Here is a 27,073-nt window from a genome sequence, read left to right as displayed (position 1 = left end):
TAATTACGTTCTTTTGGCTTAATAAACTTTTTTGACCTAACAAAAAAAAAAATACTTCAGATAGTCCTGATCAGTTTTTTCAAATTGAAAACATATCTTTTCATGAAATAAATCTATGAATAAATATTTTTTTTGGGTAACCTTTTTGTATAGCATATGTGTAATTTGAGACGTAAAAAGCAGAGATGGTCATGTGAGAGACATCTTATCAGATTTCAATTGAATTGATACACGATCAATCATGAATGGTAAGTTTCTACTCTGTTTCACCTTATTTTCCTTATGACATGCATTTTTTCAGACATCTTTGCGAAGTTGGTTTCACTTTTTTCCCATTATATATTCTTGGAGCAGCATTTGGTTCACACTTCCTAAAAGGTTCCCATTTATTTCCCACGTATTTCAACCTTCATGTACTTTTCCTTTTTAAATTTATTCTTAAGACAAACGTAAAATTGGTAAATAGAAATGCTCATAAACTTCACCATTTTTAATCTAGATACATGTTATGGACTTCGCAGTTGCTCATTTTTTATGAATTCAGATTCCATGTTTACTGAGTTGTTAATATAATTTCCTGGGTTGCTTGAAAACATGATTTTGGGTATTTAAATACACGTCCTTAGATAAAGGACTCCGCAGTTGCTGAGTTTTTCAGAATTCATATTCATGATGAGATGTTGATAGGATTTCTTGGGATGAACACTTAATTTGGATGTAGTTTGCATAAGCTATTTAAGTTTGAGTAATGTTCATTCACCGTCGATCATTTACTTAGGTTGACCGTTGACGAATTGCCAAATCTTCATTATTTGCTTTAGCATATTTTATTTTATTAAGCTTACCATATCCTATCATGTCCATGGAAACTATGGTAAGTACAATAAATCTCGGACACCTTCATTATGATATTCAAGATTCTGTGTTCATTTAAAAACTACTATGAAATTATGGCATTCGGTACACTTTTATTTCCATATTTCAATTTGCTTTTTTTTTTGTTCACTTGCTTTTAAAGAGGGAGTTAGTACCTAATAATGCACTAACTGGACGATTGATTTGCATGTCTGCCCTAAAGCCTTCTTATTGAAATGATATTTCCGTAAAGGCTACATATGAAGTGAAACTGTTGACAAAAATTTTCTTTAAAAATGAACTTTTACACTAGGATTACAAGATTAGAGAGCACGATAATATGAGTCTTTTCCCGAAGCATGGGTCTGAAGAAAAAATAGAAGAATTATGTCTAAAAAAGATTAGTCTAAAGATCATTCGAATAAGATTGTATATATGTACAACGAAAAGTAAAGACATATGCACGAGGTGAAAAGTCTAGACAATATCAAAAATCCGACAAAGGATAAAGTTCTACAACAATGCAATCAACAATGCAATCAACAAAGGATAAAGTTTTACACTAGGAATGTTATCAAGTTTAACCAATTTTTAGAATTGGATGACACTGATGTAATCAACAATGCAGGATAAAGTTCTACAACTCATCTATTTTCACGTGACAGTAAAATGCTTGAACTTATTTACTTGAGGAAAACTTTCAGGGAAGAGTCAGAATATAATGAGGGGCCAGATGCAAAATAACTAAATATACATGTTTGCATCTTTAAAAAATACATAATTTTTTTTTGTCCAGATATTATTTTGAACATGAAAATAATAAAAGAATTATATGGAGAAGTGATTCCATTCCTAGGGAAACAAGTAACAGAACATATATATAGAGAGCATAATAATACGAGTCTTTCCGGAACCATGGATCTCAAGAACAAATAGAAGAATTTGGAAAATATTATTACAAAGATGAACGAAAAGTAAAAGAAAGAAGAAGACAAGAACGTAGGATGTTAATGTTCAAAGAATCTCTACAACAAAAATACAATTTAAACATGGATAAAATTTGGGATCGAGAAAGAATGATATATGCAAATAAGGTCTTACATTATAAAAATGAAGAAAGAATATGGGAAGTCGGGCTCAATTAAAAAACTTATAAATTTGGTTTCGGGTTAAATGTCTAGCATAACTCAAATACGATTAAAAGGTAACGTCATGCTACATTTCATGTTAAACTTAATGATTGTTTTCATGTAGTTTTTTAATCAACATATATTACTGCTTTCTTATTTTGGTTGTACGTAATATATGTACCAATACATTCTACAATTGGTATGAGTATGTACCTATATCTATGGGTTTTAGTTATTTTTTTGTTTGGAATTATTAACTTACTCTTTTATAACACTTAATTTTTTTCGTTTGCAATTTTGTTAATGAGTTTTTATAAAAAAATTATAAAATTATATTACTCAATAAGGTTTTTTGTTGGTTAGTTATCTACAATATTGCCATATTTTTTGACACGTGTGTCATATATAGAGAACGACGAACGAACCATCCTCTCTCACTATTAAAGCTTTAAGAAAATGTATCTTAGCTATGTGATAATCTTTCGTCTATTAACACGACACCATGTCTTAAAAAGAAAAGAAAAAAAATATCATACATTATTCAAACAAAGTCCCAGACACTACAATCCTCATTTGCTTTTTAAAAAGCGATAGCATGAGGTTAGGCAACACCTATAGTTGTTTGCCTTGAATACTAATTGCTGGTGAGATAGATAATTACAATGTAAACCCGAGCATAATTTATCATGGGGTTCACAAAATATATGGTTTGTGAATGCATAAATAAAGAAAGCTAAAGAAAAATTAAGTTACTTTGGCAACATAAGTTGCAGACCAAAACCAGCTTAAATGCAGATTTATGCAACAACTTTAGAGGTTGAGCCGGGGCCGTAAGGCCCCAGTGATACCTAGTTCTTTATAAAGAACGATACTAACAAAATTCCCTACAATATTGAAGATTATCTTTGAATGTTTTCTAAAAACCCTAAAGAGCCCTGACAGAGCTCTGAGAAACTCTAAAAAAGCTCAGGAAGACTCCAAAAAACTTTGAAACGCTTAAATTTAATTATACTTCATATCATTGGGATCTACAAACTAGGAGATTCGTTAAAGAATGATAATAATAAGTCCTTACAAAAGTGAAGATCAACTTTGAATGTTCTCGAAAAAGCCTTGAAAACTCTAAAAACCCCGAAACCTCTAAAAAGCCTTAAAAACTCTAAAAATCCCTGAAAACTATGAAAAGCCCAAAAATATCTAAAGAGCTCTGAAAAATCTAAAGAGCTATGAAAAACTCTAAAAAGCTCTAAAAAAGCTTTAAGTTAATTATATTTCGTAGCACTAGTATCTACTAGCCAGGGGATTCGTTAAAGCCAACTGAAAGTAACTTAATTCTTTATAAAGAATGATAAATTCCCTACAATAATGAGTATTATCTTTGAATGTTTCCTAAAAACCATAAAGTTCCCCGAAAGATCTCCGAGAAACTCTAAAAAGATTAGGAAGACTCCAAAAAGCTTTGAAAAGCTTAAATTTAATTATACTCCGTAGCACCGTGATCTACAAGCTAGGATATTCGTTAAATAATGATAATAAAAAATCCCTACAATAGTGAAGCTCAACTTTGAATGTTCTCTAAAAAGCCTTGAAAACTCTAAAAAACCCTGAAAACTCTAAAAAGCCCAAAAATATCTAAAGAGCTCTGAATAACTCTAAAAAGCTCTGAAAAGGCTTTAAGTTAATTATATTTCGTAGCACTAGTATCTACTAACCAGGGGATTCGTTAAAGCCAACGGAAAGTAACTTAATTCTTTATAAAGAATGATACTAACAAAATTCCCTACAGTAATGAAGATTATCTTTGAATGTTTTCTATAAACCCTAAAGAGCCCTAAAAGAGCCCTGAGAAACTCTAAAAGCTCAGGAAGACTCCAAAAAGCTTTGAAAAGCTTAAATTTAATTATATTCCGTAGCAATGGGATCTACAAGCTAGGAGATTCGTTAAAGAATGATAATTGCAAATCCCTACAATAATGAAGATCAACTTTGAATGCTCTTTAAAAACCCTGAAAACTCTAAAAAGCCCTAAAATATCAAAAGAGCTCTGAAAAATCTAAAAAGATCTGAAATATCTAAAGAGCTATGAAAAACTCTAATAAGCTCTGAAAAAGCTTTAAGTTAATTATATTTCGTAGCACTAGTATCTACTAGCCAAGGGATTCGTTAAAGCCAACTGAAAGTAAATTAGTTCTTTATAAAGAATGATACTAACAAAATTCCCTATAATATTGAAGATTATCTTTGAATGTTTTCTAAAAACCCTAAAGAGCCCTGAAAGAGCTCTGAAAAACTCTAAAAAAGCTCAGGAAGACTCCAAAAAGCTTTGAAAAGCTTAAATTTAATTATACTCCGTAGCACTGGGATCTAGGAGATTCGTTAAAGAATGATAATAATAAATCCCTACAATAGTGAAGATCAACTTTGAATGTTCTCGAAAAAGCCTTGAAAACTATAAAAAAACCCTGAAACCTCTAAAAAGCCCTAAAAACTCTAAAAATCCCTGAAAACTATAAAAAGCCCAAAAATATCTAAAGAGCTCTGAAAAATCTAAAGAGCTATAAAAACTCTAAAAAACTCCGAAAAAGCTTTAAGTTAATTATATTTCGTAGCACTAGTATCTACCATCCAGGGGATTCGTTAAAGCCAACTGAAAGTAACTTAATTCTTTATAAAGAATGATACTAACAAAATTCCCTACAATAATGAGGATTATCTTTGAATGTTTCCTAAAAACCATAAAGTGCCCTGAAAGAGCTCTGAGAAACTCTAAAAAGATTAGGAAGACTCCAAAAAGCTTTGAAAAGCTTAAATTTAATTATACTCCGTAGCACCGTGATCTACAAGCTAGGATATTCGTTAAAGAATGATAATAAAAAATCCCTACAATAGTGAATCTCAACTTTGAATGTTCACTAAAAAGCCTTGAAAACTCTAAAAAACCCTGAAAACTCTAAAAAGCCCAAAAATATCTAAAGAGCTCTAAATAACTCTAAAAATCTCTGAAAAGGCTTTAAGTTAATTATATTTCGTAGCACTAGTATCTACTAGCCAGGGGATTCGTAAAAGCCAATGGAAAGTAACTTAATTCTTTATAAAGAATGATACTAACAAAATTCCCTACAATAATGAGGATTATCTTTGAATGTTTCCTAAAAACCATAAAGTGCCCTGAAAGAGCTCTGAGAAACTCTAAAAAGATTAGGAAGACTCCAAAAAGCTTTGAAAAGCTTAAATTTAATTATACTCCGTAGCACCGTGATCTACAAGCTAGGATATTCGTTAAAGAATGATAATAAAAAATCCCTACAATAGTGAATCTCAACTTTGAATGTTCACTAAAAAGCCTTGAAAACTCTAAAAAACCCTGAAAACTCTAAAAAGCCCAAAAATATCTAAAGAGCTCTAAATAACTCTAAAAAGCTCTGAAAAGGCTTTAAGTTAATTATATTTCGTAGCACTAGTATCTACTAGCCAGGGGATTCGTAAAAGCCAACGGAAAGTAACTTAATTCTTTATAAAGAATGATACTAACAAAATTCCCTACAATAATGAAGATTATCTTTGAATGTTTTCTATAAACCCTAAACATCCCTAAAAGTGCCCTGAGAAACTCTAAAAGCTCCGGAAGACTCCAAAAAGCTTTGAAAAGCTTAAATTTAATTATACTCCGTAGCAATGGGATCTACAAGCTAGGAGATTCGTTAAAGAATGACAATTGCAAATCCCTACAATAGTGAAGATCAACTTTGAATGTTCTCTAAAAAGCCTTGAAAACTCTAAAAAACCCTGAAAACTCTAAAAAGCCCTAAAATATCAAAAGAGCTCTGAAAAATCTAAAGAGCTATGAAAAGCTCTAAAAAGCTCTGAAAAAGCTTTAAGTTAATTATATTTCGTCGCACTAATATCTACTAGCCAATGGATTCGTTAAAGCCAACTGAAAGTAAATTAGTTCTTTATAAAGAATGATACTAACAAAATTCCCTATAATATTGAAGATTATCTTTGAATGTTTTCTAAAAATCCTAAAGAGCCCCGAAAGAGCTCTGAAAAACTCTAAAAAAGCTCACGAAGACTCCAAAAAGCTTTGAAACGCTTAAATTTAATTATACTCCGTAGCACTGGGATCTACAAGCTATGAGATTCGTTAAAAAATGATAATAATAAATCCACACAATAGTGAAGATCAACTTTGAATGTTCTCGAAAAAGCCTTGAAAACTCTAAAAAACCCTGAAAACTCTAAAACACCCTAAAAACTCTAAAAAACCCTGAAAACTATAAAAAGCCCTAAAATATCTAAAGAGCTCTGGAAAATCTAAAGAGCTATGAAAAACTCTAAAAAGCTCTGAAAAAGCTTTAAGTTAATTATATTTCGTAGCATTAGTATCTACTAGCCAGAGGATTCGTTAAAGCCAACTGAAAGTAACTTAATTCTTTATAAAGAATGATACTAACAAAATTCCCTACAATATTGAAGATTATCTTTGAATGTTTTCTAGAAACCCTAAAGAGCCCTGAAAGAGCTCTGAGAAACTCTAAAATATCTCAATAAGATTCCAAAAAGCTTTGAAACGCTTAAATTCAATTATACTCCGTAGCACTAGGATCTACAAGCTAGGATATTCGTTAAAGAATGATAATAATAAATCCCTACAATACTGTAGATCAACTTTGAATATTCTCTAAAAAACCTAGAAAACTCTAAAAAACTCTGAAAACTCTAAAAAGCCCTAAAATATCTAAAGAGCTCTGAAAAATCTAAAGAGTTATGAAAAACTCTAAAAATCTCTGAAGAAGCTTTAAGTTAATTATATTTCGTAGCACTAATATCTAATAGCCAGGGGATTTTTTAAAGCCAACTGATAGTAACTTAATTCTTTATCGAGAATGATACTAACAAAATTCCCTACAATAATGAAGTTTATCTTTGAATGTTTCCTAAAAACCATAAAGAGCCCTGAAAGAGCTCTGAGAAACTCTAAAAAGCTTAGGAAGACTCCAAAAAGCTTTGAAAAGCTTAAATTAAATTATACTACGTAGCACCATGATCCACAAGCTAGAAGATTCGTTAAAGAATGATAATAAAATATCCCTACAATAGTGAAGATCAACTTTGAATGTTCTGTAAAAAGCCTTGAAAACTCTAAAAAACCCTGAAAACTCTAAAAAGCCCTAAAATATCTAAAGAGCTCTGAAGAATCTAAAGATCTCTGAATAACTCTAAAAAGCTCTGAAGAAGCTTTAAGTTAATTATATTTCGTAGCACTAGTATCTACTAGCCAGGGGATTCGTTAAAGCCAACTGAAAGTAACTTAATTCTTTATAAAGAATGATACTAACAAAATTCCCCACAATATTGAAGATTATCTTTGAATGTTTTCTAAAAACCCTAAAGAGCCCTGAAAGAGCTCTGAGAAACTCTAAAAAAGCTCAGGAAGACTCCAAAAAGCTTTGAAACACTTAAATTTAATTATACTGCGTAGCACTGGGACCTACAAGCTAGGAGATTCGTTAAAGAATGATAATAATAAATCCCTACAATAGTGAAGATCAACTTTTAATGTTCTCGAAAAATCCTTGATAACTCTAAAAAGCCCTGAAAACTGTAAAAAGCCCCAAAAACTGTAAAAATGCCTTAAAACAATTAAAAGCCCTAAAATATCTAAAGAGCTCTGAAAAATTTAAAGAGCTATGAAAAACTCTAAAAAGCTCTGAAAAAACTTTAAGTTAATTATATTTTGTAGCACTAGTATCTACTAGCTAGGGGATTCGTTAAAGCCAACTGAAAGTAACTTAATTCTTTATAAAGAATGATACTAACAAAATTCCCTACAATAATGAAGATTATCTTTGAATGTTTCCTAAAAACCATAAAGAGCCCTAGTAAAAATTGCATTTCTATGTATGTTGATTCAACAAAATATGAAGGAAGTCAAATTTCACAATAGAAGAAGGATGAAAGACCTTGCAGAACAAATCCAAATCCTAACAAATTTCATCTATCTTGAATCAAATAGAAAGACAAAGCGAACACAAAAAGAAAGAGTTCATAAAAATGTTGAGTTTGATATACGTTAACTAAAAAAAGTCTACACATTTCGTTATAAGTTGGAAATTGATTTCTGAGACTAAATTGTAAACTAGATAAACTCATCTTTAACAGAAAAAGTTTGAAAAATGTATTGTAATTACAATTAATATGTTCTTAGGCAATACGTCTAGTAAAAATTGCATTTCTATGTACGTTGATTCAAGAAAATATGAAGGAAGTCAACTTTCACAATAGAAGAAGGATGAAAGACCATGCAGAACTAATCCAAATCCTAACAAATTTCATCTATCTTGAATCAAATAGAAAGAAAAATCCAATACAAAAATAAAGAGTTCATAAAAATGTTGAATTTAATATACGTAAACGTTAACTCAAAATAGTCTACACATTTTGTTATAAGTCGCAATTGATTTCTGAGACTAAATTGTAAACTAGATAAACTCATCTTTAACAGAAATTTTTTGAAAATGTATTGTAATTACAATTAATATGTTCTAAGGCAATACGTCTAGTAAAAATTGTATTTCTATGTACGTTGATTCAAGAAAATACGAAGGAAGTCAAATTTCACAATAGAAGAAGGATGAAAGACCATGCAGAACTAATCCAAATCCTAACAAATTTCATCTATCTTGAATCAAATAGAAAGACAATGCCAACACTAAAAGAAAGAGTTCATAAAAATGTTGAATTTTATATACGTTAACTCAAAAAAGTCTACACATTTTGTTATAAGTCGAAATTGATTTCTGAGACTAAATTGTAAACTAGATAAACTCATCTTTAACAGAAAAAGTTTGTAAAAGGTATTGTAATTACAATTAATATGTTCTAAGGCAATACGTCTAGTAAAAATTGCATTTCTATGTATGTTGATTCAAGAAAATATGAAGGAAGTCAACTTTCACAATAGAAGAAGGATGAAAGACCATGCAGAACTAATCCAAATCCTAACAAATTTCATATATCTTAAATCAAAAAGAAAGACAAAGCCAACACAAAAAGAAAGAGTTCATAAAAATGTTGAATTTTATATACGTTAACTCAAAAAAGTCTACACACTTCGTTATAAGTCAGAAATTGATTTCTGAGACTAAATTGTAGACTAGATAAACTCATCTTTAAAAAAAAAAGTTTGAAGAATGTATTGTAATTACAATTAATATGTTCATAGGCAATACATCTAGTAAAAATTGCATTTCTATGTATGTTGATTCAAGAAAATATGAAGGAAGTCAAATTTCACAATAGAAGAAGGATGAAAGAACAAATCCAAATCCTAACAAATTTCATCTATCTTGAATCAAATAGAAAGACAAAGCCGACGCAAAAAGAAAGAGTTCATAAAAATGTTGAATTTTATATTCGTTAACTCAAAAATGTCTACACATTTCGTTATAAGTCGAAAATTGATTTCTGAGACTAAATTGTAAACTAGATAAACTCATCATTAACATAAAAAGTTTGAAAAATGTATTTTAATCACAAATTATATGTTCTAAGGAATTACGTCTAGTAAAAATTGCATTTCTATGTACGTTAATTCAAGAAAATATGAAGGAAGCCAAATTTCACAATAGAAGAAGGATGAAAGACCAGCCAGAACTAATCCAAATGGTAACAAATTTCATCTATCTTGAATCAAATAGAAAGACAAAGCCAACACAAAAATAAAGAGTTCATAAAAATGTTGAATTTAATATACGTTAACTCAAAAAAGTTGACACATTTCGTTATAAGTCGATAATTAATTTCTGAGACTAAATTGTAAACTATATAAACTCATCTTTAACAGAAAAAGTTTGAAAATGTATTGTAATTACAATTAATATGTTCTAAGGCAATACGTCTAGTAAAAATTGTATTTCTATGTACGTTGATTCAAGAAAATATGAAGGAAGTCAAATTTCACAATAGAAGAAGGATGAAAGACCATGCAGAACTAATCCAAATGGTAAGAAGAAGGATGGTCAGGTAAGTGAAACTCTTTTTGATTATGATCATGATTCTATTACTGTGGAAGAGTCGCATATGTTGGATGCTATTCCTACTTGTGATGAGATTAAACAGGCGGTTTTTGATTTGGGAGCTGATAGTGCGCCAGGTCCAGATGGTTTCTCGGGGTATTTTTATAGACATTGTTGGGAGATTATTCACAGGGATCTGATTTTAGCGGTTACTTATTGCTGGTCTTCTAAAACCGTTCCTAATGGGGTTAATTCTAGTCTTATTCTTTTGCTTGCAAAGGTTAGGGGAGCTGCTAGGTTGAAGAACTTTAGGCCGATTGGTTTAAGTAATTTCTTTTTCAAGATTTTTACTAAAATCTTGGCTACTAGGCTTGGTAGGGTGTTGGGAAAGTTGGTGTCTGAAGAGCAAGTGGCTTTCATGAAGGGAAGGAATATCCATGAGAATATTAGTTTAGCTTCTGAGATGGTGAATGAATTGCACATCAAAAGGAAGGACGGTAATTTGGGTTTGAAGCTTGATATCTCTCAGGCTTTTGATACGGTGAGATGGTCTTTTGTTCTTGAGGTTTTTAGAAGGTATGGTTTTTCTGAAGATTGGTGCTCTTGGATTTGGAAAATTCTGGATTCGGCGCGTATTTCTATTCTTCTTAATGGTAGTCCGGAGGGTTATTTCAAGATTAATAGGGGTTTACGGCAGGGGGATCCTCTATCTCCTCTTATTTTTGTTTTGATTGAGGATGTGCTTAGCCGCAACATCACTAAACTCTTTCAGAATAAGGATATGTCTTATATGGTAAAACGTAAGGGTATTGCTCCTACTCATTTATTTTTTGCTGATGATATTATGATTTTTTGCAAGGGAAATATGAAGAGTGTGAAGAATCTGGTGAAACTTTTGGAGAATTACCACCAAGCTTCTGGTCAGAGGGTTTGTTGGGAGAAGAGCAAGATCTACTTCGGTGGTGGGACTTTGAGTAGGCGCCAGACCATTGCAACTTTCTTAGGTATGGCAATTTCTAACTTTCCTGATAGATATTTGGGAGTTAAGGTGATGCCGGGGATGGTTAAGTATAGTCACATCAGCAACGTTGTTGATAAGTTGAGGGATCAACTTTCGGTTCTGAAAGGTAAGATGTTATCTTTTCAAGATAGGGTTGTGCTTGTTAAGAATGTTCTTTCGAGTTATTCTATTCATAACATGGCTGTGTACAAATGGCCGGTAAAATTCACACTTCAATGTGAGCGTGTGATTCGTAATTTTCTGTGGTCGGGTGATTCTAATCTTACTAGAGCTTTTGTAGTTGGTTTTGATAAGATTTGTAGTCCTTTAAAGGAAGGTGGTCTTGGGATCACTAGCCTAAGGACTATGAATAAAGCTTTGCTGATGAAATTGTGGTGGGCTATAAAATCTTCTCGTAAGAGGTGGGCGAGGTTTTTGGAAGCCAAATTCACTTGTAGGGATGGTCGTATTAAGATGGCAGGGGTGAAATCTTCTATTCTTCCTGATCTTCGTTGGGTTCATAAGGAGATGGTGGACAACATGAAGTGTTTTATTGGTGACTGTAGGGATACTTCTTTATTCTTTGATATATGGTATGGAAATACAACCTTAGCTAGTGTTTTAAATCGCATGGATTTAGACAGATCAGCTCGTGTTTGTGATATTATTGTGCAAGGTGATTGGAAGATTCATGGAGTTCATTCGCACCTCCTTTTAAGTGCTGGTGTGGTGCAACAGGATTTACCAAAAATTCATATGGGAGTGGATAGGCGTTTTTGGATGCCTGATTTACAAGGTAAATTTTCTGTCAAGTCAGCTAGGGAATTGATTAGGAAGAAATATCCTATTTTGAAGGAGGCGGGGTTTTTATGGAAGAGGGTGGTGCATCCTTCATTGGCGGCTCAGAACTGAAAGTTTATTCGTCGTGCGTGTGCTACTCTTGATAAGGTACGTAGCAGATTTAAAATTCAACTTGCATCTAAATGTAATGTGTGTCAGATTGAGGAGGAGTCTCTCCAACATATTCTTTGGAGCTGTAATTTTGCGCGTCAAGCTTGGGAGTGGATTGAAGGTATTTTCAAAATTAAACCTAATTATGATATCATTACTTCTTACCAAAAGGCAAAAAATCATAGTGGTATTGTTAAGGATTTGTGGTTGGTAGTGAATTTGGTTGTGCGTTCAGAATTATGGTTCACTAGGAACAAAAAAGTGTATGAAAAGAAGAACCCTTGTTGGTCTTTATTTCAAAAACGTGTTTTTAGTTTGATGCAAGATTATTCAGTTCGTATGCAGAGTTATATGCATAATTCTATGGATGACTTGAGAATTCAGGAGTTTTTTAGGGTTCGGCATAGAAAGGTGAAGTTTACTGATCCCAAGGAGTGTTTTTGGTTTCCTCCTAACGATAATGAATTGCTTTTGTGCACGGATGGCGCCTCAAGAGGTAATCCTGGGGTGGCGGGAGCTGGTATTGTTGCAAGGAATGCAAATTGTGAAGTGGTAGGTGCAATGTGTATTGGTTTGGGAGTTACTTCTAATTATTTGGCTGAATTGTATGGTATTATTGTGGGTATGGAGTGGGCAGTTCAGTGGGGATATGCTTGCATTGTTATTAGATCAGATTCTACAAGTGTGTTGAAGGCTTTGGATAACGTACCTTGGTTTGCTAGGCAAAGATGGATGGAAGTTAAAGGTTTATATGGTTCAATTCGTTTTGAACATTCTTTTAGAGAGGCAAATTTTGCAGCTGATGCAATGGCAAAGCGTGGTTGTTTATTAGAGGATGGGGTTGGTTTTCACTTTGAAGGTCGACCAGTTTTTTTAAGTTCTATTGAGTTTCCAAATGTAATTTATTATCGTTTAAAATAGGTTTTAGGAGTTTTTTAGGGGTTTCTCTGATCCCTTTTCTCCTTCACCTATCTTGTAAATATCTTTCTTATCAATATATTTTCTTGGCTTAGCAAAAAAAACAACAAATGGTAATAAATTTCATCTATCTTGAATCAAATATAAAGACAAAGCCAACACAAAAACAAAGAGTTCATAAAAATGTTGAATTTTATATACGTTAACTCAAAAAAGTTGACACATTTCGTTATAAGTCGAAAATTGATTTCTGAGACTAAATTGTAAACTAGATAAACTCATCATTAACATAAAAAGTTGAAAAATGTATTTTAATCACAAATTATATGTTCTAAGGAATTACGTCTAGTAAAAATTGCATTTCTATGTACGTTGATTCAAGAAAATATAAAGCAATCCAAATTTCACAATAGAAGAAGGATGAAAGACCATTCAGAACTAATCCAAATCCTAACAAATTTCATCTATCTTGAATCAAATAGAAAGAAAAAGCCAACACAAAAAGAAAGAGTTCATAAAAATGTTGAATTTTATATACGTTAACTCAAAAAAGTCTACACATTTCGTTATAAGTCGGAAATTGATTTCTGAGACTAAATTGTAAACTAGATAAACTCATCTTTAACAGAAAAAGTTTGAAAATGTATTGTAATTACAATTAATATGTTCTAAGGCAATACGACTAGTAAAAATTGCATTTCTATGTACGTTTGAAGAAGGATGAAAAACCTTGCAGAACTAATCCAAATCCTAACAAATTTCATCTATCTTGAATCAAATAGAAAGACAAAGCCAACACAAAAAGAAAGAGTTCATAAAAATGTTGAATTTGATATACGTTAACTCAAAAAAGTCTACACATTTCTTTATAAGTCGAAAATTAATTTCTGAGACTAAATTGTAAACTAGATAAACTCATCTTTAAGAGAAAAAGTTTAAAAATATATTGTAATTACAATTAATATGTTCTAAGGCAATACGTCTAGTAAAAATTGCATTTCTATGTAAGTTTGAAGAAGGATGAAAGACCTTGCAGAACTAATCCAAATCCTAACAAATTTCATCTATCTTGAATCAAATAGAAAGACAAAGCCAACACAAAAAGAAAGAGTTCATAAAAATGTTGAATTTGATATACGTTAACTCAAAAAAGTCTACACATTTCGTTATAAGTCGAAAATTAATTTCTGAGACTAAATTGTAAACTAGATAAACTCATCTTTAACAGATAAAGTTTGAAAATGTATTGTAATTACAATTAATATGTTCTAAGGCAATACGTCTAGTAAAAATTGCATTTCTATGTATGTTGATTCCACAAAATATGAAGGAAGTCAAATTTCACAATAGAAGAAGTATGAAAGACCTTGCATAACTAATCAAAATCCTAACAAATTTCATCTATCTTGAATCAAATAGAAAGACAAAGCCGACACAAAAAGAAAGAGTTCATAAAAATGTTGAATTTTATATACTTTAACTCAAAAAAGTCTACACATTTCGTTATAAGTCGAAAATTGATTTCTGAGACTAAATTGTAAACTAGATAAACTCATCTTTAACAGAAAAAGTTTGAAAATGTATTGTAATTACAATTAATATGTTCTAAGGCAATACGTCTAGTAAAAATTGCATTTCTATGTATGTTGATTCAAGAAAATATGAAGCAAGTCAAATTTCACAATAGAAGAAGGATGAAAGACCATGCATAACTAATCCAAATCCTAAAAAATTTCATCTATCTTGAATCAAATAGAAAGACAAAGCCAACACAAAAAGAAAGAGTCCATAAAAATGTTGAATTTTATATACATTAACTCAAAAAAGTCTACACATTTCGTTATAAGTTGGAAATTGATTTCTGAGACTAAATTGTAAACTAGATAAACTCATCTTTAAAAAAAAAAAGTTTGAAAAATGTATTGTAATTACAATTAATATGTTCATAGGCAATACGTCTAGTAAAATTGCATTTCTATGTACGTTGATTCAAGAAAATATGAAGGAAGTCAAATTTCACAATAGAAGAAGTATGAAAGACCATGCAGAACTAATCCAAATCCTAACAAATTTCATCTATCTTGAATCAAATAGAAAGACAAAGCCAACACAAAAAGAAAGAGTTCATAAAAATGTGAATATTATATACGTTAACTCAAAAAAGTTGACACATTTCGTTATAAGTCGGAAATTGATTTCTGAGACTAAATTGTAAACTAGATAAACTCATCTTTAACAGAAAAAAGTTTGAGAAATGTATTGTAATTACAATTAATATGTTCTAAGGCAATACGTCTAGTAAAAATTGTATTTCTATGTACGTTGATTCAAGAAAATATGAAGGAAGTCAAATTTCACAATAGAAGAAGGATGAAAGACCATGCAGAACTAATCCAAATCCTAACAAATTTCATCTATCTTGAATCAAATAGAAAGGCAAAGCCAACACAAAAAGAAAGAGTTCATAAAAATGTTGAATTTTATATACGTTAACTCAAAAAAGTCTATAAACTTCGTTATAAGTCGGAAATTGATTTCTGAGACTAAATTGTAAACTAGATAAACTCATCTTTAACAGAAAAAGTTGTGAAAATGTATTAAATTACAATTAATATGTTCTAAGGCAATACGTCTAGTAAAAATTGTATTTCTATGTACGTTGATTCAAGAAAATATGAAGGAAGTCAAATTTCACAATAGAAGGATGAAAGACCATGCAGAGCTAATCAAAATCCTAACAAATTTCATCAATCTTGAATCAAATAGAAAGACAAAGCGAACACAAAAAGAAAGAGTTGATAAAAATGTTGAATTTTATAAACGTTAACTTAAAAAAGTCTATAAACTTCGGTATAAGTCGGAAATTGAGTTCTGAGACTAAATTGTAAACTAGATAAACTCATGTTTAACAGAAAAAGTTTGAAAAATGTATTGTAATTACAATTAATATGTTCTTAGGCAATACGTCTAGTAAAAATTGCATTTCTATGTACGTTGATTCAAGAAAATATGAAGGAAGTCAAATTTCACAATAGAAGAAGGACTAAATTGTAAACTAGATAAACTCATCTTTAACAGAAAAAGTTTGAAAAATGTATTGTAATTACAATTAATATGTTCTAAGGAAATACATCTAGTAAAAATTGCATTTCTATGTATGTTAATTCAAGAAAATATGAAGGAAGTCAAATTTCACAATAGAAGAAGGATGAAAGACCATGCAGAACTAATCAAAATCCTAACAAATTTCATCTATCTTGAATCAAATAGAAAGACAAAGCCACACAAAAAGAAAGAGTTCATAAAAATGTTGAATTTTATATACTTTAACTCAAAAAGTCTACACATTTCGTTATAAGTCTAAAATTGATTTCTGAGATTAAATTGTAAACTAGATAAACTCATCTTTAACAGAAAAAGTTTGAATAATATGTAATTACAATTAATATGTTCTTATAAAATACGTATAGTAAAAATTGTATTTCTATGTACGTTAATTCAAGAAAATATGAAGGAAGACAAATTTCACAATAGAAGAAGGATGAAAGACCATGCAGAACTAATCCAAATGGTAACAAATTTCATCTATCTTGAATCAAATAGAAAGGCAAAGCCAACACAAAAAGAAAGAGTAAATAAAAATGTTGAGTTTGATATACGTTAACTAAAAAAAGTCTACACATTTCGTTATAAGTTGGAAATTGATTTCTATGTACGTTGATTCAACAACACCAACTCCCGCCACCCCTGGATTACCTCTTGAGGCGCCATCCGTGCACAAAAGCAATTCATTATCATTAGGAGGAAACCAAAAAACACTCCTTGGGATCAGTAAACTTCACCTTTCTATGCCGAACCCTAAAAAACTCCAGAATTCTCAAGTCATCCATCGAATTATGCATATAACTCTTCATACGAACTGAATAATCTTGCATCAAACTAAAAACACTCCTTGGGATCAGTAAATTGAGGTTATCTAGTTTACAATTTAGTCTCAGAAATAAATTTCGACTTATAACGAAATGTGTAGACTTTTTTGAGTTAACGTTTATAAAATTAAACATTTTTATGAACTCTTTTTTTTATGTTGGCTTTGTCTATTGTTAAATTTGGCTTCTTCATATTTTCTTGAATTAACGTACATAGAAATGCAATTTTTACTAGACGTAATTCCTTAGAACATATAATTTGTGATTAAAATACATTTTTCAAACTTTTCTATTAAGGATGAGTTTATCTAGTTTACAATAGACTTTTTTGAGTTAACGTATATAAAATTCAACATTTTTATGAACTCTTTCTTTTTGTGTTGGCTTTTGACTTCCTTCATATTTTTCTTGAATCAACGTACATAGAAATGCAACTTTTACTAGACGTATTGTCTTAGAACTATTAAATAGAAAGGCAAAGCCAACACAAAAAGAAAGAGTCCATAAAAATGTTGAATTTTATATTTGTTAACTCAAAAAAGTCTACACACTTCTTTATACATCTGAAATTGATTTCTGAGACTAAGTTGTAAACTAGATAAATCGTTTTAAAGAAAAAGTTTGAAAAATGTATTTGTAATTACAATTAATATGTTTTAAGGCAATACGTCTAGTAACAATGGATTTCTATGTACGTTGATTTAAGAAAAATATGAATGAAGTCAAATTTCACAATAGAAGAAGGATGAAGAAAGACCATGCAGAACTAATCCAAATCCTAACAAATTTCATCTATCTTGAATCAAATAGAAAGACAAAGCCAACATAAAAAGAAAGAGTTCATAAAAATGTTGAATTTTATATACGTTAACTCAAAAAAGTCTACACATTTCGTTATAAGTCAGAAATTGATTTCTGAGACTAAATTGTAAACTAGATAAACTCATCTTTAACAGAAAATTTTTGAGAATGTATTGTAATTACAATTAAATGTTCTAAGGAAATACGTCTAGAAAAAATTGTTTTTCTATGTACGTTGATTCAAGAAAATATGAAAGAAATCAAATTTCACAATAGAAGAAGGATGAAAGACCATGCAGAACTAATCCGAATCCTAACAAATTTCATCTATCTTGAATCAAATAGAAATACAAAGCCAACATAAAAAGAACGAGTTCATAAAAATATTGAATATATATACGTTAACTCAAAAAAGTTGAACATTTCGTTATAAGTCGGAAATTGATTTCTGAGACTAAATTGTAAACTAGATAAACTCATCTTTAACAGAAAATTTTTGAGAAATGTATTGTAATTACAATTAATATGTTCTAAGGTAATACGTCTAGTAAAAATTGTATTTCTATGTACGTTGATTCAAGAAATATGAAGGAAGTCAAATTTCACAATAGAAGAAGGATGAAAGACCATGCAGAACTAATCCAAATCCTAACAAATTTCATCTATCTTGAATCAAATAGAAAGGCAAAGCCAACACAAAAAGAAAGAGTTCATAAAAATGTTGAATTTTATATACGTTAACTCAAAAAAAGTCTATAAACTTCGTTATAAGTCGGAAATTGATTTCTGAGACTAAATTGTAAACTAGATAAACTCATCTTTAACAGAAAAAGTTTGAAAATGTATTAAATTACAATTAATATGTTCTAAGGCAATACGTCTAGTAAAAATTGTATTTCTATGTACGTTGATTCAAGAAAATATGAAGGAAGTCAAATTTCACAATAGAAGAAGGATGAAGACCATGCAGAGCTAATCAAAATCCTAACAAATTTCATCAATCTGAATCAAATAGAAAGACAAGCGAACACAAAAAGAAAGAGTTGATAAAAATGTTGAATTTTATAAACGTTAACTTAAAAAAGTCTATAAACTTCGGTATAAGTCGGAAATTGAGTTCTGAGACTAAATTGTAAACTAGATAAACTCATGTTTAACAGAAAAAGTTTGAAAAATGTATTGTAATTACAATTAATATGTTCTTAGGCAATACGTCTAGTAAAAATTGCATTTCTATGTACGTTGATCAAGAAAATATGAAGGAAGTCAAATTTCACAATAGAAGAAGGACTAAATTGTAAACTAGATAAACTCATCTTTAACAGAAAAGTTTGAAAAATGTATTGTAATTACAATTAATATGTTCTAAGGAAATACATCTAGTAAAAATTGCATTTCTATGTATGTTAATTCAAGAAAATATGAAGGAAGTCAAATTTCACAATAGAAGAAGGATGAAAGACCATGCAGAACTAATCAAAATCCTAACAAATTTCATCTATCTTGAATCAAATAGAAAGACAAAGCCAACACAAAAAGAAAGAGTTCATAAAAATGTTGAATTTTATATACTTTAACTCAAAAAAGTCTACACATTTCGTTATAAGTCTAAAATTGATTCTGAGATTAAATTGTAAACTAGATAAACTCATCTTTAACAGAAAAAGTTTGAATAATGTATTGTAATTACAATTAATATGTTATTATAAAACGTCTAGTAAAAATTGTATTTCTATGTACGTTAATTCAAGAAAATATGAAGGAAGACAAATTTCACAAGAAGAAGGATGAAAGACCATGCAGAACTAATCCAAATGGTAACAAATTTCATCTATCTTGAATCAAATAGAAAGGCAAAGCCAACACAAAAAGAAGAGTAAATAAAAATGTTGAGTTTGATATACGTTAACTAAAAAAAGTCTACACATTTCGTTATAAGTTGGAAATTGATTTCTATGTACGTTGATTCAACAACAGCTCCCGCCACCCCTGGATTACCTCTTGAGGCGCCATCCGTGCACAAAAGCAATTCATTATCATTAGGAGGAAACCAAAAACACTCCTTGGGATCAGTAAACTTCACCTTTCTATGCCGAACCCTAAAAAACTCCAGAATTCTCAAGTCATCCATCGAATTATGCATAAACTCTTCATACGAACTGAATAATCTTGCATCAAACTAAAAACACTCCTTGGGATCAGTAAATTGAGGTTATCTAGTTTACAATTTAGTCTCAGAAATAAATTTCGACTTATAACGAAATGTGTAGACTTTTTTGAGTTAACGTTTATAAATTAAACATTTTTATGAACTCTTTCTTTTTATGTTGGCTTTGTCTATTGTTAAATTTGGCTTCTTCATATTTCTTGAATTAACGTACATAGAAATGCAATTTTTACTAGACGTAATTCCTTAGAACATATAATTTGTGATTAAAATACATTTTTCAAACTTTTTCTATTAAGGATGAGTTTATCTAGTTTACAATAGACTTTTTTGAGTTAACGTATATAAAATTCAACATTTTTATGAACTCTTTCTTTTTGTGTTGGCTTTTGACTTCCTTCATATTTTTCTTGAATCAACGTACATAGAAATGCAACTTTTACTAGACGTATTGTCTTAGAACTATTAAATAGAAAGGCAAAGCCAACACAAAAAGAAAGAGTCCATAAAAATGTTGAATTTTATATTTGTTAACTCAAAAAAGTCTACACACTTCTTTATACATCTGAAATTGATTTCTGAGACTAAGTTGTAAACTAGATAAACTCGTCTTTAACAGAAAAGTTTGAAAAATGTATTTGTAATTACAATTAATATGTTTTAAGGCAATACGTCTAGTAACAATTGGATTTCTATGTACGTTGATTTAAGAAAATATGAATGAAGTCAAATTTCACAATAGAAGAAGGATGAAAGACCATGCAGAACTAATCCAAATCCTAACAAATTTCATCTATCTTGAATCAAATAGAAAGACAAAGCCAACATAAAAAGAAAGAGTTCATAAAAATGTTGAATTTTATATACGTTAACTCAAAAAAGTCTACACATTTCGTTATAAGTCAGAAATTGATTTCTGAGACTAAATTGTAAACTAGATAAACTCATCTTTAACAGAAATTTTTGAGAAATGTATTGTAATTAAAATTAATATGTTCTAAGGAAATACGTCTAGAAAAAATTGTTTTTCTATGTACGTTGATTCAAGAAAATATGAAAGAAATCAAATTTCACAATAGAAGAAGGATGAAAGACCATGCAGAACTAATCCGAATCCTAACAAATTTCATCTATCTTGAATCAAATAGAAAGACAAAGCCAACATAAAAAGAACGAGTTCATAAAAATATTGAATTTATATACGTTAACTCAAAAAAGTTGACACATTTCGTTATAAGTCGGAAATTGATTTCTGAGACTAAATTGTAAACTAGATAAACTCATCTTTAACAGAAAATTTTGAGAAATGTATTGTAATTACAATTAATATGTTCTAAGGTAATACGTCTAGTAAAAATTGTATTTCTATGTACGTTGATTCAAGAAAATATGAAGGAAGTCAAATTTCACAATAGAAGAAGGATGAAAGACCATGCAGAACTAATCCAAATCCTAACAAATTTCATCTATCTTGAATCAAATAGAAAGGCAAAGCCAACACAAAAAGAAAGAGTTCATAAAAATGTTGAATTTTATATACGTTAACTCAAAAAAGTCTATAAACTTCGTTATAAGTCGGAAATTGATTTCTGAGACTAAATTGTAAACTAGATAAACTCATCTTTAACAGAAAAAGTTTGAAAATGTATTAAAATTACAATTAATATGTTCTAAGGCAATACGTCTAGTAAAAATTGTATTTCTATGTACGTGATTCAAGAAAATATGAAGGAAGTCAAATTTCACAATAGAAGAAGGATGAAAGACCATGCAGAGCTAATCAAAATCCTAACAAATTTCATCAATCTTGAATCAAATAGAAAGACAAAGCGAACACAAAAAGAAAGAGTTGATAAAAATGTTGAATTTTATAAACGTTAACTTAAAAAAGTCTATAAACTTCGGTATAAGTCGGAAATTGAGTTCTGAGACTAAATTGTAAACTAGATAAACTCATCATTTTAACAGAAAAAGTTTGAAAAATGTATTGTAATTACAATTAATATGTTCTTAGGCAATACGTCTAGTAAAAATTGCATTTCTATGTACGTTGATTCAAGAAAATATGAAGGAAGTCAAATTTCACAATAGAAGAAGGACTAAATTGTAAACTAGATAAACTCATCTTTAACAGAAAAAGTTTGAAAAATGTATTGTAATTACAATTAATATGTTCTAAGGAAATACATCTAGTAAAAATTGCATTTCTATGTATGTTAATTCAAGAAAATATGAAGGAAGTCAAATTTCACAATAGAAGAAGGATGAAAGACCATGCAGAACTAATCAAAATCAACAACAAATTTCATCTATCTTGAATCAAATAGAAAGACAAAGCCAACACAAAAAGAAAGAGTTCATAAAAATGTTGAATTTTAATACTTTAACTCAAAAAGTCTACACATTTCGTTATAAGTCTAAAATTGATTTCTGAGATTAAATTGTAAACTAGATAAACTCATCTTTAACAGAAAAAGTTTGAATAATGTATTGTAATTACAATTAATATGTTCTTATAAAATACGTCTAGTAAAAATTGTATTTCTATGTACGTTAATTCAAGAAAATATGAAGGAAGACAAATTTCACAATAGAAGAAGGATGAAAGACCATGCAGAACTAATCCAAATGGTAACAAATTTCATCTATCTTGAATCAAATAGAAAGGCAAAGCCAACACAAAAAGAAAGAGTAAATAAAAATGTTGAGTTTGATATACGTTAACTAAAAAAGTCTACACATTTCGTTATAAGTTGGAAATTGATTTCTATGTACGTTGATTCAACAACACCAGCTCCCGCCACCCCTGGATTACCTCTTGAGGCGCCATCCGTGCACAAAAGCAATTCATTATCATTAGGAGGAAACCAAAAACACTCCTTGGGATCAGTAAACTTCACCTTTCTATGCCGAACCCTAAAAAACTCCAGAATTCTCAAGTCATCCATCGAATTATGCATATAACTCTTCATACGAACTGAATAATCTTGCATCAAACTAAAAACACTCCTTGGGATCAGTAAATTGAGGTTATCTAGTTTACAATTTAGTCTCAGAAATAAATTTCGACTTATAACGAAATGTGTAGACTTTTTTGAGTTAACGTTTATAAAATTAAACATTTTTATGAACTCTTTCTTTTTATGTTGGCTTTGTCTATTGTTAAATTTGGCTTCTTCATATTTTCTTGAATTAACGTACATAGAAATGCAATTTTTACTAGACGTAATTCCTTAGAACATATAATTTGTGATTAAAATACATTTTTCAAACTTTTTCTATTAAGGATGAGTTTATCTAGTTTACAATAGACTTTTTTGAGTTAACGTATATAAAATTCAACATTTTTATGAACTCTTTCTTTTTGTGTTGGCTTTTGACTTCCTTCATATTTTTCTTGAATCAACGTACATAGAAATGCAACTTTTACTAGACGTATTGTCTTAGAACATATTAAATAGAAAGGCAAAGCCAACACAAAAAGAAAGAGTCCATAAAAATGTTGAATTTTATATTTGTTAACTCAAAAAAGTCTACACACTTCTTTATACATCTGAAATTGATTTCTGAGACTAAGTTGTAAACTAGATAAACTCGTCTTTAAAAGAAAAAGTTTGAAAAATGTATTTGTAATTACAATTAATATGTTTTAAGGCAATACGTCTAGTAACAATTGGATTTCTATGTACGTTGATTTAAGAAAATATGAATGAAGTCAAATTTCACAATAGAAGAAGGATGAAAGACCATGCAGAACTAATCCAAATCCTAACAAATTTCATCTATCTTGAATCAAATAGAAAGACAAAGCCAACATAAAAAGAAAGAGTTCATAAAAATGTTGAATTTTATATACGTTAACTCAAAAAAGTCTACACATTTCGTTATAAGTCAGAAATTGATTTCTGAGACTAAATTGTAAACTAGATAAACTCATCTTTAACAGAAAATTTTTGAGAAATGTATTGTAATTACAATTAATATGTTCTAAGGAAATACGTCTAGAAAAAATTGTTTTTCTATGTACGTTGATTCAAGAAAATATGAAAGAAATCAAATTTCACAATAGAAGAAGGATGAAAGACCATGCAGAACTAATCCGAATCCTAACAAATTTCATCTATCTTGAATCAAATAGAAAGACAAAGCCAACATAAAAAGAACGAGTTCATAAAAATATTGAATATTATATACGTTAACTCAAAAAAGTTGACACATTTCGTTATAAGTCGGAAATTGATTTCTGAGACTAAATTGTAAACTAGATAAACTCATCTTTAACAGAAAATTTTTGAGAAATGTATTGTAATTACAATTAATATGTTCTAAGGTAATACGTCTAGTAAAAATTGTATTTCTATGTACGTTGATTCAAGAAAATATGAAGGAAGTCAAATTTCACAATAGAAGAAGGATGAAAGACCATGCAGAACTAATCCAAATCCTAACAAATTTCATCTATCTTGAATCAAATAGAAAGGCAAAGCCAACACAAAAAGAAAGAGTTCATAAAAATGTTGAATTTTATATACGTTAACTCAAAAAAGTCTATAAACTTCGTTATAAGTCGGAAATTGATTTCTGAGACTAAATTGTAAACTAGATAAACTCATCTTTAACAGAAAAAGTTTGAAAATGTATTAAAATTACAATTAATATGTTCTAAGGCAATACGTCTAGTAAAAATTGTATTTCTATGTACGTTGATTCAAGAAAATATGAAGGAAGTCAAATTTCACAATAGAAGAAGGATGAAAGACCATGCAGAGCTAATCAAAATCCTAACAAATTTCATCAATCTTGAATCAAATAGAAAGACAAAGCGAACACAAAAAGAAAGAGTTGATAAAAATGTTGAATTTTATAAACGTTAACTTAAAAAAGTCTATAAACTTCGGTATAAGTCGGAAATTGAGTTCTGAGACTAAATTGTAAACTAGATAAACTCATGTTTAACAGAAAAAGTTTGAAAAATGTATTGTAATTACAATTAATATGTTCTTAGGCAATACGTCTAGTAAAAATTGCATTTCTATGTACGTTGATTCAAGAAAATATGAAGGAAGTCAAATTTCACAATAGAAGAAGGACTAAATTGTAAACTAGATAAACTCATCTTTAACAGAAAAAGTTTGAAAAATGTATTGTAATTACAATTAATATGTTCTAAGGAAATACATCTAGTAAAAATTGCATTTCTATGTATGTTAATTCAAGAAAATATGAAGGAAGTCAAATTTCACAATAGAAGAAGGATGAAAGACCATGCAGAACTAATCAAAATCCTAACAAATTTCATCTATCTTGAATCAAATAGAAAGACAAAGCCAACACAAAAAGAAAGAGTTCATAAAAATGTTGAATTTTATATACTTTAACTCAAAAAAGTCTACACATTTCGTTATAAGTCTAAAATTGATTTCTGAGATTAAATTGTAAACTAGATAAACTCATCTTTAACAGAAAAAGTTTGAATAATGTATTGTAATTACAATTAATATGTTCTTATAAAATACGTCTAGTAAAAATTGTATTTCTATGTACGTTAATTCAAGAAAATATGAAGGAAGACAAATTTCACAATAGAAGAAGGATGAAAGACCATGCAGAACTAATCCAAATGGTAACAAATTTCATCTATCTTGAATCAAATAGAAAGGCAAAGCCAACACAAAAAGAAAGAGTAAATAAAAATGTTGAGTTTGATATACGTTAACTAAAAAAAGTCTACACATTTCGTTATAAGTTGGAAATTGATTTCTATGTACGTTGATTCAACAACACCAGCTCCCGCCACCCCTGGATTACCTCTTGAGGCGCCATCCGTGCACAAAAGCAATTCATTATCATTAGGAGGAAACCAAAAACACTCCTTGGGATCAGTAAACTTCACCTTTCTATGCCGAACCCTAAAAAACTCCAGAATTCTCAAGTCATCCATCGAATTATGCATATAACTCTTCATACGAACTGAATAATCTTGCATCAAACTAAAAACACTCCTTGGGATCAGTAAATTGAGGTTATCTAGTTTACAATTTAGTCTCAGAAATAAATTTCGACTTATAACGAAATGTGTAGACTTTTTTGAGTTAACGTTTATAAAATTAAACATTTTTATGAACTCTTTCTTTTTATGTTGGCTTTGTCTATTGTTAAATTTGGCTTCTTCATATTTTCTTGAATTAACGTACATAGAAATGCAATTTTTACTAGACGTAATTCCTTAGAACATATAATTTGTGATTAAAATACATTTTTCAAACTTTTTCTATTAAGGATGAGTTTATCTAGTTTACAATAGACTTTTTTGAGTTAACGTATATAAAATTCAACATTTTTATGAACTCTTTCTTTTTGTGTTGGCTTTTGACTTCCTTCATATTTTTCTTGAATCAACGTACATAGAAATGCAACTTTTACTAGACGTATTGTCTTAGAACATATTAAATAGAAAGGCAAAGCCAACACAAAAAGAAAGAGTCCATAAAAATGTTGAATTTTATATTTGTTAACTCAAAAAAGTCTACACACTTCTTTATACATCTGAAATTGATTTCTGAGACTAAGTTGTAAACTAGATAAACTCGTCTTTAACAGAAAAAGTTTGAAAAATGTATTTGTAATTACAATTAATATGTTTTAAGGCAATACGTCTAGTAACAATTGGATTTCTATGTACGTTGATTTAAGAAAATATGAATGAAGTCAAATTTCACAATAGAAGAAGGATGAAAGACCATGCAGAACTAATCCAAATCCTAACAAATTTCATCTATCTTGAATCAAATAGAAAGACAAAGCCAACATAAAAAGAAAGAGTTCATAAAAATGTTGAATTTTATATACGTTAACTCAAAAAAGTCTACACATTTCGTTATAAGTCAGAAATTGATTTCTGAGACTAAATTGTAAACTAGATAAACTCATCTTTAACAGAAAATTTTTGAGAAATGTATTGTAATTACAATTAATATGTTCTAAGGAAATACGTCTAGAAAAAATTGTTTTTCTATGTACGTTGATTCAAGAAAATATGAAAGAAATCAAATTTCACAATAGAAGAAGGATGAAAGACCATGCAGAACTAATCCGAATCCTAACAAATTTCATCTATCTTGAATCAAATAGAAAGACAAAGCCAACATAAAAAGAACGAGTTCATAAAAATATTGAATATTATATACGTTAACTCAAAAAAGTTGACACATTTCGTTATAAGTCGGAAATTGATTTCTGAGACTAAATTGTAAACTAGATAAACTCATCTTTAACAGAAAATTTTTGAGAAATGTATTGTAATT

The sequence above is a fragment of the Papaver somniferum genome, unplaced genomic scaffold, assembly GCF_003573695.1.
Source record: "Papaver somniferum cultivar HN1 unplaced genomic scaffold, ASM357369v1 unplaced-scaffold_67, whole genome shotgun sequence".
Classification (NCBI taxonomy): Eukaryota; Viridiplantae; Streptophyta; class Magnoliopsida; order Ranunculales; family Papaveraceae; genus Papaver; species Papaver somniferum.
Note: the sequence above shows the minus strand (reverse complement) of the source record.